Source organism: Ochotona princeps, chromosome 23, assembly GCF_030435755.1.
Source record: "Ochotona princeps isolate mOchPri1 chromosome 23, mOchPri1.hap1, whole genome shotgun sequence".
Lineage (NCBI taxonomy): Eukaryota > Metazoa > Chordata > Mammalia > Lagomorpha > Ochotonidae > Ochotona > Ochotona princeps.
Genome location: NC_080854.1, coordinates 17,006,244 through 17,021,170, shown reverse-complemented (window position 1 = coordinate 17,021,170; position 14,927 = coordinate 17,006,244). Strand labels below are relative to the sequence as shown.

At 37.8% G+C, this 14,927-nt stretch overlaps 1 long non-coding RNA gene across 1 annotated transcript in view; it reads left to right on the top strand.

Annotated features, from left to right (window-relative positions):
• The window catches only part of LOC131483102 (uncharacterized), a 360,023-nt gene that overhangs the window by 77,746 nt on the left and 267,350 nt on the right, over positions 1-14,927 (top strand). The window lies entirely within an intron of this gene.

Here is a 14,927-nt window from a genome sequence, read left to right as displayed (position 1 = left end):
TGCTGCCTTTGCAGCTTCAGGCTGCTGCAATCTGGGAAGGAGCAGATGCTGATCCTGGTACTTGAGTCCCCGACACACATATCAGAGACCAAGAGGGAGTTCTGAGCTTCTTGCTTTGCCTGACTCAGCCTCAGCTGTTGTAAGCATTTGAAAATGAACCAACAGAGCCATCTCTGTTTCTCTTTCCCTCTCCCTTTCAAATAAACAAAACAAACCAACATTAAAATATGTAAAACACTTAAGTGACTGAGTTGAAACATATTTATTCTAAGCACAAAAACCTGCTGTATAGAAGGACAGATAAAGTATATTAGCCAAGGTTTTTGAAAGAGAACCAATAGGACATAAGAGAGATGAGTTACAGGAATTGACCCATGTGGCAATAGAGGTTGAGAAGTCCCATTGTCGGTCACCTGGAAACCTGGAAGGCTGCTAGAGTGACTCAGTCCAAATCTACAGGGGGATTTCAACAGGGAGACATTAGTGGGATACATGCCTGGTTTGAGTCTGAAAGCCAAAGAATGAGGAACACCAGTGTTGGATGTTTCAGCTCCAGCAGGAAGTTCCTCTTTACTCACCTTTGTTCTCTGTGGGCCATTGGTGGTTGCATGACGTTGACCCACACCAGTATGCGCAATCTTCTTTATCAGTTTCCAGTTGAGATGCTAGTCTCCTCCAGAAAAAACAGACAAGTCCCAATAACATTTAGATAGGTCTTTGGGCATTCCTTAATCCATACCAAATTAACCATCATTAATGTAAAATTAATTCATTTAAGAGAAGTTTTGCTTTGAGTAGTTTTGACTTGTAATGGTAATGGTGTCATTATTATGTTATACCTAAGCACCATGCTCGTTTCATTACACATTTTTCATCTTAGCAAAAACCATATGTGTCAGATAACAGTAGACAGGTAAGCTGAGGTTGGAAACTTACGGTGAGGTCAATATACGATGCAAACTTGGTATGTGTATCTCTCTACAACCTGAGACCTGGAGTCAGAGCATGGTGCAGTGTGTTAAGCCACTACTTATGATGCTGATAGCCCAAATTGGAGTACAAACTCAAGTACATGCCTGGGAAGGTAGTGGAAGATGGCCCAAGTTCTTGCTTGAGTCCTTGCTCTTCCACAGGGGAGAACAGGATGGAATTTCCATCCCTGAATTTTGCTCTAACCCTGTCTGGCTCTTGGGTTCACTTGGGAAGGGAACCAGCAAATAGAAAATACCCACCCACCCAAATCCCTTAAAATTAAAAGAATAATAATAAAAAATTTAAAAACTGATCATTTTATCTCAAAGGACACACAGTTTTAAGAAATCCAAAAATTAATAAGGCACACAATGCTTAAATATTACTCAGGCATTTTTTCTGTGTTGTAGGCTCTCCAGCGATGCATAGAGAAGGTCTAACTCAATACATTATCGTTTCAGCCCTGCTTACCTTTGCTCAACGCTTGACCTACTCTTTACAATCCAACTTCTTGGAAATTTTCCTTTTCTTCATTTCAATAAAGAGCCTCCCTCCGTTATGTAAATCAGCCATCTGGGAGACCTCTTTAATCTACTATGCTCCTTAATCCCATAATCACCTCCACTCCACTCACATCCTGTTGTCCCTCAAGTCTTATTGATGTCCTCAAGGCTTATGGATTCTTCCAATTTTGGCTACTAATACCTGGCCAAAGAAATCAGTCTTTCTCTTCAAGTTGTTCTTGGTCATTGTCATGGTCTTTTACTTCATTTTGATTATGGGGGTTTTTTTTCTTTTCTTTTTTTCTCCTATTTATTCATTACATGTGAGTTTCAATGATCATTATAAAGCAGGTATCTTTCTTGGTCATCCCTTTTCTTGCATCAAATCTTCCTATGGCAACTAATTTTCAACACAAAGCTAGAATCTTTGCTCTGACATACAAAGTCATTAATCTGTAAGTCTCATCTCTCTCCAGTCTTGCAGCTCTCCTATGCCTAATCTTTTTCACACACTGATCAGCTGTACCCTTAACTCCACATTTTTGCATTTGTTTATGTTTAGATTCATTTGTTTGTTTTTATCTGACAATGAGAGAAAGAGCTTGATTTATAATCTGCTGGTTCATGTTCTGAGTCACCATAATGGCCAGGGCTGGTCCAGGCTGAAGCCAAGAGTCAGAGCTGTATCCTGGTCTTCCATGTGGGAGGGTGGAAAGTGGGGTCCACTTGAACTGTCTTCTGCTGTTTTCCCGAAGATATTAGCAGGGAGCTGGATCAGAAGCAGAGTAGCAGGAATGTGAATAGGTCATCAAATGTGGGATGCAGTCGTGGTAAGTGACAGCTTATTTCACCGCGTCACAGTGCCAATTCCTTTGTATCTACTTCTAACAACCTGAAATTTTCCCTCCCTCTTTCTCTCTCCCGCTTACAAAATCTGAAGTATATGTCCATAACAGCAGTTCTCACACTGCCTTAATCCAGGTTCCTACCTGCAGTGTATTATGCAGTCCTTTAGAGAAGTCCCCATGTCTTCTTCATCTTTGTATTTCTAAAGCTCTGTATAACACGTGGCAGTAAAACAGGGCAAACCAGTACATTGTGTGTAACACAAAAATTCAGAATATATTTATTGAGCAACCTTTTCCAATCCAGCAAACATTTATGAATAGCTTGTAAATGAAATCAACCCACCAAATGTATTTGATTTAGTTATAGGACTCTAACAAGCATTTCTTTTCCAAAGTGAACATCTTTTGTAAAATTAGAACAACTACCATTGCTTACCCTGTGTTGAAAAATAAATGGAGACAGAATAAAGGTCAAAGAGAAATGTACGCAAAGGTCATGCAGTATTTGTTTAAAAAATTAAACATTTGAAATGATACCACTGAGTCACACTGAGTCTAGATTGCATCAATAAAATTGGAATTAAAAGGCTCTCATACATTTTATAAGCCTATAGTGAAGCTTGAGAGAAAATTCAGTGTGAGAGCTTTTGTGAGCTGTTCTACTCCTGATCACTAGGTCCGTGTATAATCCACTCGATAAGGTCCTCCTGCGTGCTGGCCTTAGCCCAGAGCCCCTGGGATAAAGTCCCATGCTACGTGTAGTCTGTATATCTCTCCACTGTCGCTGGCTTTCTAATGATCACTGCATGCAACTTAACACTCCCAGTGTTCATTGCAATAAGTGGAAGATGGCAGGTGCTCCATACAGTTGCAGAATAGCTATCAAAACCGTGTTGATATATGGTTTCGTTTACTATCAACTACTTGAAGAACCACATTACAAACCAGTGTTATACAGACTCAAGTGTATTCTGTTATTTGATATCATTTCAAATGTTTCAGTGTTTTTGATAAATTAACATTTCTGATATCTTAGAAAAGAAAAGAAATATTTAATGGTAAATTAAGTTTGAGGGAAAAAACTTAAAGGTATCCCAAAGGATCACTTATCTTCTGCTTCCAGAATCTTCTGATTTATTTTCATTTTTACCACTTCCCTCCTCCTAAAAATCAGACTTTGTTTCAATTAACCGTATTATTGTGCATAAAAGTTCATGATTGCCAAAAATTTGCAAATATAATACAGAAGTTATCTGTATGCTTCCCAATGTTAAGATTGCACATAGCTCATTAATTTTTAATTTAAGCTGAAATAGAAGGTGATATGAATAGCTGTGTAGTGGGAGTGTCTAAGGGAATTCTGTGATACCTGTTGAAATAAAATAGAACATTTTTGTTTGAAGGCCAAAGGAGGAATCCTGAGTCTATCATAGATGATTAGTCATGTAGAAACATCTGAACTTTGCAGAGAAAATCCAAGTCTGAGAGCAATTAAGCTCTATTGATACATTGCTTGATTTGAAACAAATCTTATAGTAATGTTGGGGAGGGGTGGGGGGGAATCCCAGTGCCTATAAAACTGTGTCACATAATGCAATGTAATCAATAAAAAAATCTTATAGTAATGAACACACACACAAAATATTACTTTCTGGGAAATGCCAGGGAAAGGAAAGCAGAGAATAATGGTATTCAGTGTACAAAAGGGTTGAAAGAGGTTGAAGCAATTCTATATACATAAAATTGACTGCAGATGATGGGCTGTGATTAAAATTAACCATACTGAAATATACATGCTTACTGCATGGAAAGTATGTAAGTCCACTTGAAACTAAATTGTAGAAATATTTATTTTTAACTGAATATATGCAGAGGTTTACTTGTGTCGTAAAGAGTTATTTGCCTTGAAATATAATTATTTGCTTTCTTATGAATTTAATCATTTGAGATTCTTTGCAGCAAGTGACACATTTTGCCTGATAAAGAAATTAATTATATAAGCAAAACTTATTACTCAGAGTCTCACAGTATAAAAATATATTTTCTATGACAAATAGACTATACAGACAAGTATTTGGTATTTTCTACCTCTTACTCCATGTGTACTGCTTCCCTTTACAATATTCTTACTGCATTATAGAAAATATATGATTATCTGAACATGTAATACTCAGGTATTTCAGGTTAGGCTGCTTCTGGATCAAAACATATAATAAAGAAAGCTCATGAATAAGTTTCATGGCACTTTACTTTTCTTATTGAATCACCCCGAAATGTTAGATATAAAGAAATCTACGCAATGAATCCTGGTTTTCCCAGTGGATGGAAACATATCTCATACACTTCAGAACAACACCAGCCGAGTTTTGCTCTGAGATATCCATCTACTACTCGAGGGAAAGTGGCTGCCTGCCCCGGATTCACTGTATGATCTTGAGCAAGTCACCTCACATTCTTGAACCTCAGTCAACCCATTTGGAGAATTAGGTGAAAGCTAAGCTTTAGTGAGAAACAGATGCAACATCTGAGATGAGTTTTCCTGTGTAAACAAGTAATTCTAAAGTTTAATTCCAAAGAAAGTGGCTGTGTGGTTGGCCATGATATGGAGCCTGTACAAGGTAGGCAGTTGGGTCACATGCTACCTCTTAGAAATGATAACATCACAACATTATATTTCTACTTCTTAAAAAATGTGTTTATCTGATTTTATTCCCTGTTACTCTTATACTAGACATAGTCTGTGATTTTTATATAAAACATAACTTTTGGACCACATGATTTTTTATGTAAGTTAAACTTTTAATGGATTTAATTTTAAAATTGTAGCTCTAGTAACAGTTGTCACATATGTGTGAGAATATAATCCAAAATAGTATAGTTATTACCTCATGAAAACTAAAACATTTTCTTTAGGGGATAAAAGTTAGCAATCTTAAAGAAAAAAGGTTTTACATACAATAGCCATATGTGCATTTTAATATAACTCCCAGTAGATTGCTTGCCATTTTGGTACACTCTTACATTCTAAAGCACTTTGCTGCTACTAAGAAGATACAGAATTTAATAAATAGAAAATAGTTCCTCAAAGGAAAGAAAAATACTCTTGAGAAATGTTGCTCAAGTAGTCTGGTTGATTTCTATTCTGTACAACCAATCCTTGTCTGATTGAAATAGCTATGAACATCAGAGTGAGATTTGTGATTCCAGAAACCTAAGCTTGTCATAGCTCTTAACTTATCTTTCTGTATTGACTGCATTTAGTGCTGTCATGCGTGCACATTTCAAAGCTTCAGGTTAAAATGTGCTGTGGTTTTCCATTGCATAAGTTCTTGCGTTTTAAGCTGAGAATAAATAACATGTGAATCAGCCAGCTAACAGGGTCTGTTGACAAGTCTGCTGTTGGCTAGTTTGTGATTCTGTTTTGTTTTTTGGCAACTATTGTGTTCCTGCAGTTGACATTAACTAAGGGAGCAGTAGCTTGGCCTTTCAGTGGAAAACAATCCAGGAATTTCAGAGGAGAGGAACTCAGCAACAAGAGGCCTGGAGCTATTATCTTCTGAAGAGATGCAGACGAAAGCACCCAGTCCTGTGCTTTTGTTGGTTGCCTGCACAGGATTCTTGTGACTTTAGTGTATGAAGAACACATCTGTGGTAGAATTGGGCCCTGGGTTTCTTTAGAAATGAAGTGATGTTCAATTGAATGACATGCAAAACAACTTCACTAGTGTATGGTCACCCTGGAACATCAAGAATGTGGTGGGCATAAACTAAAAGCTTGTGGGGTGCAGGGAATATGATGAAAGTCTAAATTGAGATTTCATATCTAGAGATAATATTCAATTTCCCGAGGAAGAGGAGGATGAAGGTGGAGGAACAGAGGTGAGGTTGGAAGCCAGGAGCTCAATCCGGAGCCTTCATCTGGATGGCAGAAAATCCAAGACGCATGTCATCCCAGGGTATGCGGTAGAAGCAAGCTGGATTTGGGAGCTGGAGCTAAGAATTCAACCCAGGCACTGTAATGTGGGATGTGGGTATCTTCAGCACCAAGCTAAAATATATTAGTCATATTTGAGTGAGTAGAAGTAAAAAAATTTTTCTCTTTAAAATTTGTGTATGAAGGGTATGAACACTAGAACCAAAGCAATAATATGTATTATCTTCATATATAATATATATGTGTTTATTGTATGATATATTTATCACAGGTATAATGCTTTATATCATATCTGTAAATACAGCATGGATATATAATGCCCTTAATGTGCATTCAATGTCTCTCTGTTACCAAAAAATATTATTTTGGTGTGTGAAAGGCTAACAGATTTCATCCCAGAAGAGGCCATATCTTTTTCATGCAAATTTTTTAAAATGTTAAAGTGAAAAACTGACATAAACCTGTTTCTACTGGAATCCTTGGCAAAAGCTCAAGGTGGTTTGATATAAATTTGGAAACAAACCTTAGTTCTGTATACATTTTTGAGAAAACCTCTGTCTCCCTACAGAGGTCAACATGTAGTACACATTTTCGTGATGTGCTGATGTTCAGATTATGTACAATATTCAGCGTAAAGGTAGGATACATGTTAATTTAACAAAATGCCAGTCACAAAGGAGTTGTTGCTGTTTTTAAAAAAGTATGTGACTTTTTAAAATTGTGACTGCAAATGTATTTCTTTTTCTTGCAATGTTTAGTATCTATATAGCTTTATGTTTCTTCATGTTAATATCTTTAACATTGATTTTTCCTATTTTGAGACTTCTCTGAAAAACATACAACTCTCTTATTAGAATCTCACCCAGAAATACATACATCAGGAAATTTCCAGAGTATGTGTGACGTGGTGAGGGGGGAAAGATAAGTAATTTAGCCATTAGGTAAAATGCAATCTTTTGTAACCAACAGCTTCTCCCTTTTTTTGTTATTCTCTCCACTTACAGCCAGGGTTGGCAACGTGAATGAAGTTTGCCCATCAGAACATTCTATTCCTCTAACCACATTGATACCCAGTTCCAAGTTGATAGCATTCAATTCTCGAACTTCTGTCAAAAGCGCTTATTTTAAAAAGTTATGTCTGACGGATGCGTTCAACTTTGGGAAGACGCTATTGGAAGTGGGCAAATGATCAGAAAATAGGAGAAGTACAGCATAATGCATATTGGTTTTATTTGAGTGTCTGTGTCCAACTAGGTGTGAAGATAACTTGTTCTATACTTTTTAGCTGTAAATACTTCCTAACATTTATGTACATATTTGGCTTGATTCATTTCAAGTTGAGTTTCTATCATTTGAGTCAAAAGAATACTCCATGCATTACATTCCAAAGGCAGTTCTGGTTAGTGTCACAAAAAATACCAATATACTGCTTATAAAGTTTATTAATGAACTAGTTGAAAGCTTTCTACAATCTGTAATGTGTGGAATGCTAGAGGGTGTCTTCCCCACAATCAGTTTTGCCATCATTTTGTTTTGGTTCTAAAACATGAACTATTATAGAATCAGGGAATGTTCAAGCTAGAGAAAATACTTTAAATCATTTTCTCCAACCCTTTCATGTTACCTGGCAGTGTTCTGCAGCTTGGAAAGTGCTGGCATATAATGAGATGCTCTGAAGCAAAATGGAAAGAGTACAGATCCAATTCATCTTTACTTTTTGCTTGTTAACTGAGTAGTCTGCAGCAACTTATTTAAAATCTTTAAGTGTCAGTTTCCTTAACTATTGTTCTACAGGTGGTTGGCTTCTACCTTTGCTTCACCTCATGCCTTCTTGTTCATATAAGCTGTCTCAAATGGCAGAGTCTCTGTTTTGTGCGTGACTGACCAATGTTTCAATATGCGCACACATACAGAGAGATAAACATATACTCTTTTCCCCCATTCATCCACTAACTGACATTCCAGGGTTTTCCCACATCTTGGCTGTTGTGAGTAATGCTGCGGTTAACATGGGGATGCAGGTATCCTTTTGCAATCCTTGTTTTTGTTTCTAATTCTATTTAAGAGATTAGAGACACAGGGAAACAAAAGAGTGAGCTTCCTATCACTGGTTTGCTCCTCAGACACACTGCAGCTAGGGTTGAGTCAGGCCAAATCCAGAAGCTGCTAACTCAGTCCAGATCCCCTCACACTGGTAGCAGAGGCCCAGCTACATACGTCGTCAGCTGTTGCTCCCAGGAGTGTGCACTGGCCAGATACTGGGTCAAAAGCGGGAAATGGAGGCCTCAAACACAGGCAAACTGGGGTATCCTGTGGCTGTCCTCAGGGTCATCTTAGGCACTACACCACAAACCTCCCCATATTTTAAATCTTTTTTTTAACAATATCAGGAATTTCTGTGCTAGTTTTCACTATGGTTATACCAATTTACAACAGTGTTCAAGGATTCCTATTTTCCCACATGATTGCCATTCTTGATATTATTTTTTTTTTATCTCTGGTCTTGGTGATGATATTTCACTGTTTTCTTTTAGGAATGTTATAGTTTGGGTCTTAAAAATTTATATTTGTAAAATATTTAATCCATTTTGAATTAACTTTCGTAAATGATGTGACACAATGATTTGTCTTTTATTTTTTAGAGAAGATTTATTTATTTATTTATTTATTTGAAAAGTATAGTTACAGAGAAAGAGCAAGAGAGAATCTTCTGTCCTCTGGTTCACATCCCAAATCGCCACAAAGGGTGGAATTGGATTGGACTGAAACCAGGAGCCAGGAGCTTCCTCTGGGTCTCCTGTGTGGGTGTTTGTATTCAAGGACGCAGAACATCTTCCTCTGCTTTCTGAGATGCATTAGCAGGGAGCTGGGTGGAAAGTGGAGTAGCTGGACCGAGTCAGTGACCCTATGGAATACTGGCCTTTCAGGTGGTGGCTTTACCTACTGTGCCACAATCCTGGCCTTATTTGTTTTTCTCTTACTGTATGTTTTCCAACACGATTTATGGTAAAATCATCTTTTTCTCATTCTGAATTCCAAGTGCCTTTGTTCAATATTAGTTGGCGGCATGTTTTTGCATGTGTCTGTTCCTGAGTTTTGAATTCTGTTTCATTGGTACATGTGTCTATGGAAGCACTATGGTATTTTAAATAGTATATATAGCATTGTAATATAGGTTTGAAATTTAAAAAGTATGATGCCCCCAGCTTTGTTCTTTTGGTTCAAAATTTCTTTGACTATTTCAGATTTTGGTGTTTCCATTCAGGCTTTAGGGTTGGTTTCTATTTCATAAAAATTTGTTTATTATTTATTTTCTCTTATTTGGAAGAGACAGAGAGAAACAGAAATCTTCCATCCACTGATTCAGTCCATAAATACTTACAGGAGCCAGGAATTCAATCAGGAACCCAGTTACATACAGATATACCTGATCCCTCCCAGGGCGTTAGCTGGGAGTTGGAATGGGAAGCAGCCTGGTGACTCAGATTTAGACAGATATGGAGTGTGGGCATTCTAAGCTGCGTGTTAACTAATGTCTAAATGATCTGCCTCCAGTTTTCTGTTTCTATTTGTCAGAGTACTTCTGTATTGAAGCATCTTTTATTTTACTGAACAGTGATCCCCGAGTGAACATACGTATGGTTCAATACGATCTGGATTGAGCATCCAGTGGAGTTCTTGGAATATATTCTCATTGGAAGGCTGAAGATTACTCTAGTTAGAAAACTAGTAAATAAATTAGCTTGTATAAGCTGTCACTGAATAATTCATAGTTTTTAAATTTTATCTTTAGCTGACACAAACTATACATATGTTTCAGTTCATTTATATGCTGCATAATGTCCAATCATGGCAAGCAGATCTCAAACATTTCTTTCTTGTGGAAACACTCAAAACTTTTCCTCTAGTAGTATTTTTCTTTTAAGAATAGACGGTGCATTATCATTATCTGCAGTCACCACATTCAGCAACAGAACACCAGAACTTCTCTTTCCTATAGAACTGTAATTTATTATGTTTAGAGTAACCTTTCTCCATCCTTCCCTCACGCTTATTCTCCCTCGCCTCTGGTAACTGTCATTGTACTCATAACTTCTATAAGGTCAGCTTTTTATATCCTACATGTATGATTATATGGCTCTGTTGTTCCGTGATCAGCTTACTTCACTTAACATAATGTCCTTCCGTTCCATCCATATTATTGCAAATGACATTTCATCCTTTATTGGTGACTCAGTGGTATTACTTTATGTCTGTGTATCGCATTTTCCTCACCCCTTCGTAAGCTGGAGGATATCTATGTGATTTCCTTTTCTTGCCTGTTATGATTTCATTTTTCTTGGATCTGGGTATTGGGACTGCTGGATCATATTGTAGTTTCACTCCTCTTTGAGGAGTGTCTGAACAATTTTCCGCAATTTCTGCACTAACATATCAGTACGGTGTATAAAAATTCCCTTATCTCCACATTCTTATGAGCATTTGTTGTCTTGTATCTTTTTGATAATAGCTGAGCTAACTGAAGTGAGGTGATACATATATTCATTTCTATAGAATTATAATGGAGCTAAGATTTTTACAGCTCTTAATATCACATCTAAATTCAAAATGGTAAATATTCCATCCTATGGGTATGGACATGGTGTATAAAGCACTTCATGGCTATATGCTAGGATGGAATTGCAGTGTAATGGAGCCTTCGTTCCTGGAAGCCACACTTCGTTATCTTACACAGTGGTGATAATACTGGTCCCTAGGTCTCTGGATTTGATGTGCAGTTATAGAACACAGTGCATGGTAAGCTGGGTGGGAAACACATCAGTGTTTAACAATGTGAGCAGTCATATTAAAATACCAACTCTGCCTTGCTGGAGCAGGGTGAGGACGGGTCAGGGATACATGGACTGCTCTGTCCTTGGTACCCAGCCCCCTGAGCACATGCACTGAGTATTCACCTCCATTTACTATCGTGGAAAGTATTGTTGCTGCAAGAAATCACATGACTGCTGATGGAGGATTTCATGCACAGAACTAAGCCTGTGCTGTGTTTCCTTCTCATAGTGTTGAAGTCAGCGTAAAGAGCAGGATCCTATCCTCAAGCGGGACCCAGTTGCAATGGTGCCTGCTGTGTTTATATGGGGGATTGAATCCCAGGGAAATGGGACATGCATCAAGGGGTCATTTTCTCTGAAAGGCAGTAAAGGTAAAGTAAGGAGAAAGGCCATGTTAAATACATGCTTATTCTTCTCATAAAATACTTAGTCTTTTGTCTGAGAAACATGCAAAAGAGAATGAGCCACTGTTTGCAGTTCAGCCTGGACTTTCTCGACTTCCTAAACAACTGTCTTATTTTAGATAAAAGACAGGGGTTTTCTTTAGAAGCATGAAATGTTGGGCATTAACAAGGTTTTTATTATTTATTTTCAGAGCTCCGTTATGGCTGATGCTGTCTCATTTTTTCCATTATAAATCCCTTTTTCTCAAGGGGCTGTAACTCCCCTAATAAAAAGAATGGCTTCGGGCAAACACTTGAAGCATTTGCTCTCAGCTTAAGAGGACTTTTGTTCTTCCAGGCTTGAAAATAAAATCCATGAAATTCATCTTAAATTATAGGAGTGTGAAAGTGAAAAAAACAACGGGAATTACTACTTTCGTGTGTATGTTACTACCTGCACTCTACATTTTTTTTTTAAATAGAAATTTTTGCAGAGCCCCTCTGATCATATTTACAGGCCCTCCATTATCTGAGATGACTTGGGAACTCTGTTCTCTATGGAGTCAATTACTTTTCTTAGAGATGCTTGCTGGACATGGTTTGATGCATGGTAATTTGGACAATCTTATCTCTTTTCTGTTAGATGACCTGGGTTCTGCCAGAAGAAACCAATCCTTTACTCCCTCAGAGACACATGGCAGCACGCGTCTCCTGCTGCCCGACATGGCACTGAGGGTGGCTCATGCCGTTCTGAGGTGGAGGCGTGCACCTATGTTTGCTTCCAGAGAAGCGGTAACCCGGAGACGGTTGTAGGATCCTGGGTAGGCAACACAGAGAAATTCAGACCAGAGATGAATGCTTTGGAGGCACGTCTCAGAGGGTCCCTCTACACGTTAGGTCTGTCTGTGAGTGAAGTTAAAGACACTGCTAAAGAGAGAAGTCTTGGGTTTCTGAGTGTTGTGTGAAGAAGGCCTCTGAAGCCCGTAACACACAAGGACCCCGCCTCATTTAGGTAGTTCTTTTCTCCCTTTGTTTTCTAGTTTAGAAATAGGTCAGAGTGAACATGTTAACAGTAATATTTCTGGGAACTCAGTGTCTCTGGAACGCACACACACATTAAATTTCCTCTACCTAGTTCTAGCCAAAATAGTTTACCACAGAGAATGTCTCCTTTTTCAGTGTGCCACAATTGTTTGGAAATATCACTTTGAAGAAAAGGTTATAGGCAGTTGTAGAACAGTGATAATAAATAGGTTCATGAAAGTTGGTTAAAGGAAATAAATCTTAGCATATATCAATGTAAAAATAAACTAGTGGGGCCCAGTGCGGTAGCCTAGTGGCTGAAGTCCTCACCTTGCACACGCCTGGATCCTACGTGCTGGTTTGTGTCCTGGCGGTCCCACTTCCTATCCAGCTCCATGCTTGTGGCCTGGGAAAACAGTTGAGAGTGGCAAAAAGCTTTGAGACCCTGCAACTCTGTGGGAGACCCAGAAGAAGCTCCAGGCTCCTGGCTTCAGATTGTCTCAGCTCCAACTGTTGCTGCCTCTTGGGGAGTGAATCATTGGATGGAAGATTCTTCCATTCTGTTTTTTCTCATCTCTGTATATCTGACTTTATAATAAAAATAAATAAATCTGAAAAATATTTATCTATAGATTAAAGCAGGAATTAAGACTACATAATTATAATGTGGGTATCATAAAAATAATAATTAGTGGTACATTTTTTACCAAGAGTGATAAACCTGATACATGAGAAGAATTAACAGTAAACTGTAATGGATGTCTGTGAGGATGGAAGGGAGGAAACAGGGTCATGATCACGGGAACCAATATTGAGTCTTAATGCAGTATTTCTTCAAAAGCAAAGAATTTGGGGAAAATGTAAAACGTTCAGATTTGATAAGGCCGCATAGTGAAGGTGTAGGGAAAATAGATTTTGAGGACTCTGTCTTAGCCCTTAGGAGAGATACTGTCTAGGCCAGAATCTTAGGGTGTTTCCCTATGCTTTCCTCCGGTGATCTGAGGATTTCAAGTTTAGATCCTTGATCCATTGCAAGTAGATTATTGTTTAGGGTGTATAGTTGGGATCTTGCTTCATGTATCTGCTTGCAGAGATCCAACTGTCTCAACACCACTGTTGAACACACTGTTCTTTCTGCAGGGAGTTATTTGAGCTAATTTGTCAGAGATTAGTTGGTGGTAGATCTAAGAATTAAGTTATGGGACCTCTAGTCTATTCCATTGATATTCTTGTGTTAGTATCAACTGTTTTGATTATAACGATTATAGTTGAACTATAGTATGTCTTGAAATCAGGTACTGTAATGCTTCCACTTTAATTTTATTATTTAGGACTCCTATTTAGGGTCTCTTGTGTTTCCAAATAAATTTTAAGGTCTTTTTTCCCCCCAGATCTGAGAGGAATGCCTGTGGCATTTTGGTTGGGCTTGCACTGAATCTGTAAATTATTTTGCATAGTATGGAGATTTTATGATACTATTTTTTCTAATTAGTAGCTAGATATTTTTTCCATTTTTCATGTCTCCTCTCTGTTTCCTTAATGTTTTATAGAGACCTTTCACATTCTCTAGGGTCTGGTCACCTATCACATTTATTTCTGTCTTATGACTTGAGTATTTTGCTTCCATACATAGTAAATATAATTGGCTGAAAGGAACTTTAAGTTTCTTACTTTAAGTAAAGGAAGGGATTAAAGGGTGACATTGTTCAAAAGTGCAGAGGCTGACACCAACCCAACTTACGTTTCTTCATTAATTCATTTCATGTGTGTTGAAAACTCTGCACCTGTCAGGTACTGTGTTGTTGGTGCGAATATATGATGAAGGAGACTCAATCCTACTCTCTCTATGTTTGTATAGATGTGGGGTCAGGCTGATTAGTAAAGAAGTACCCAGAATGCAGTATATTAAGTCATGTGATAATCTGCTTAACTGATACTGTCAGCCATGGGTCAGATTGTGCTGCAATGACATTGACCCAGATGTCTTCCTTTTACCAGATGGAGCTTATTTTACAGTCACTCAGAAAGTGAAGCCTCGTTGTTTTTTTAATTGAGGAAACACAAAACCTAAAATACACATATGAGGCCACAATTATTTGTAAACATGTATGTTTCAACTTTTCTATTTGGGGCAGCAATTCTTAAACCATAATTGCCTAATTCTATCTTCTGTCATATATGTGCATCCTCCTTGCAACCAAAGGTAATTATCTTTGAGTACATGAACTTAAGATTTGTATTAGAACTGCCAAAAACCACTCTGAAAGTGCTGAAACCACAGTATAAGAAAGAATGAGTACAATACCAGTGTGGGTTGTTTAACATAAATACCAAGACCTGAACAGAAACAGCATGAGTCAGTACTATAAGCAGGATGTGTTATAACTACAACTGACAAAAGTCTGTTAATTTTCATTTAATCTTGCTGTTTA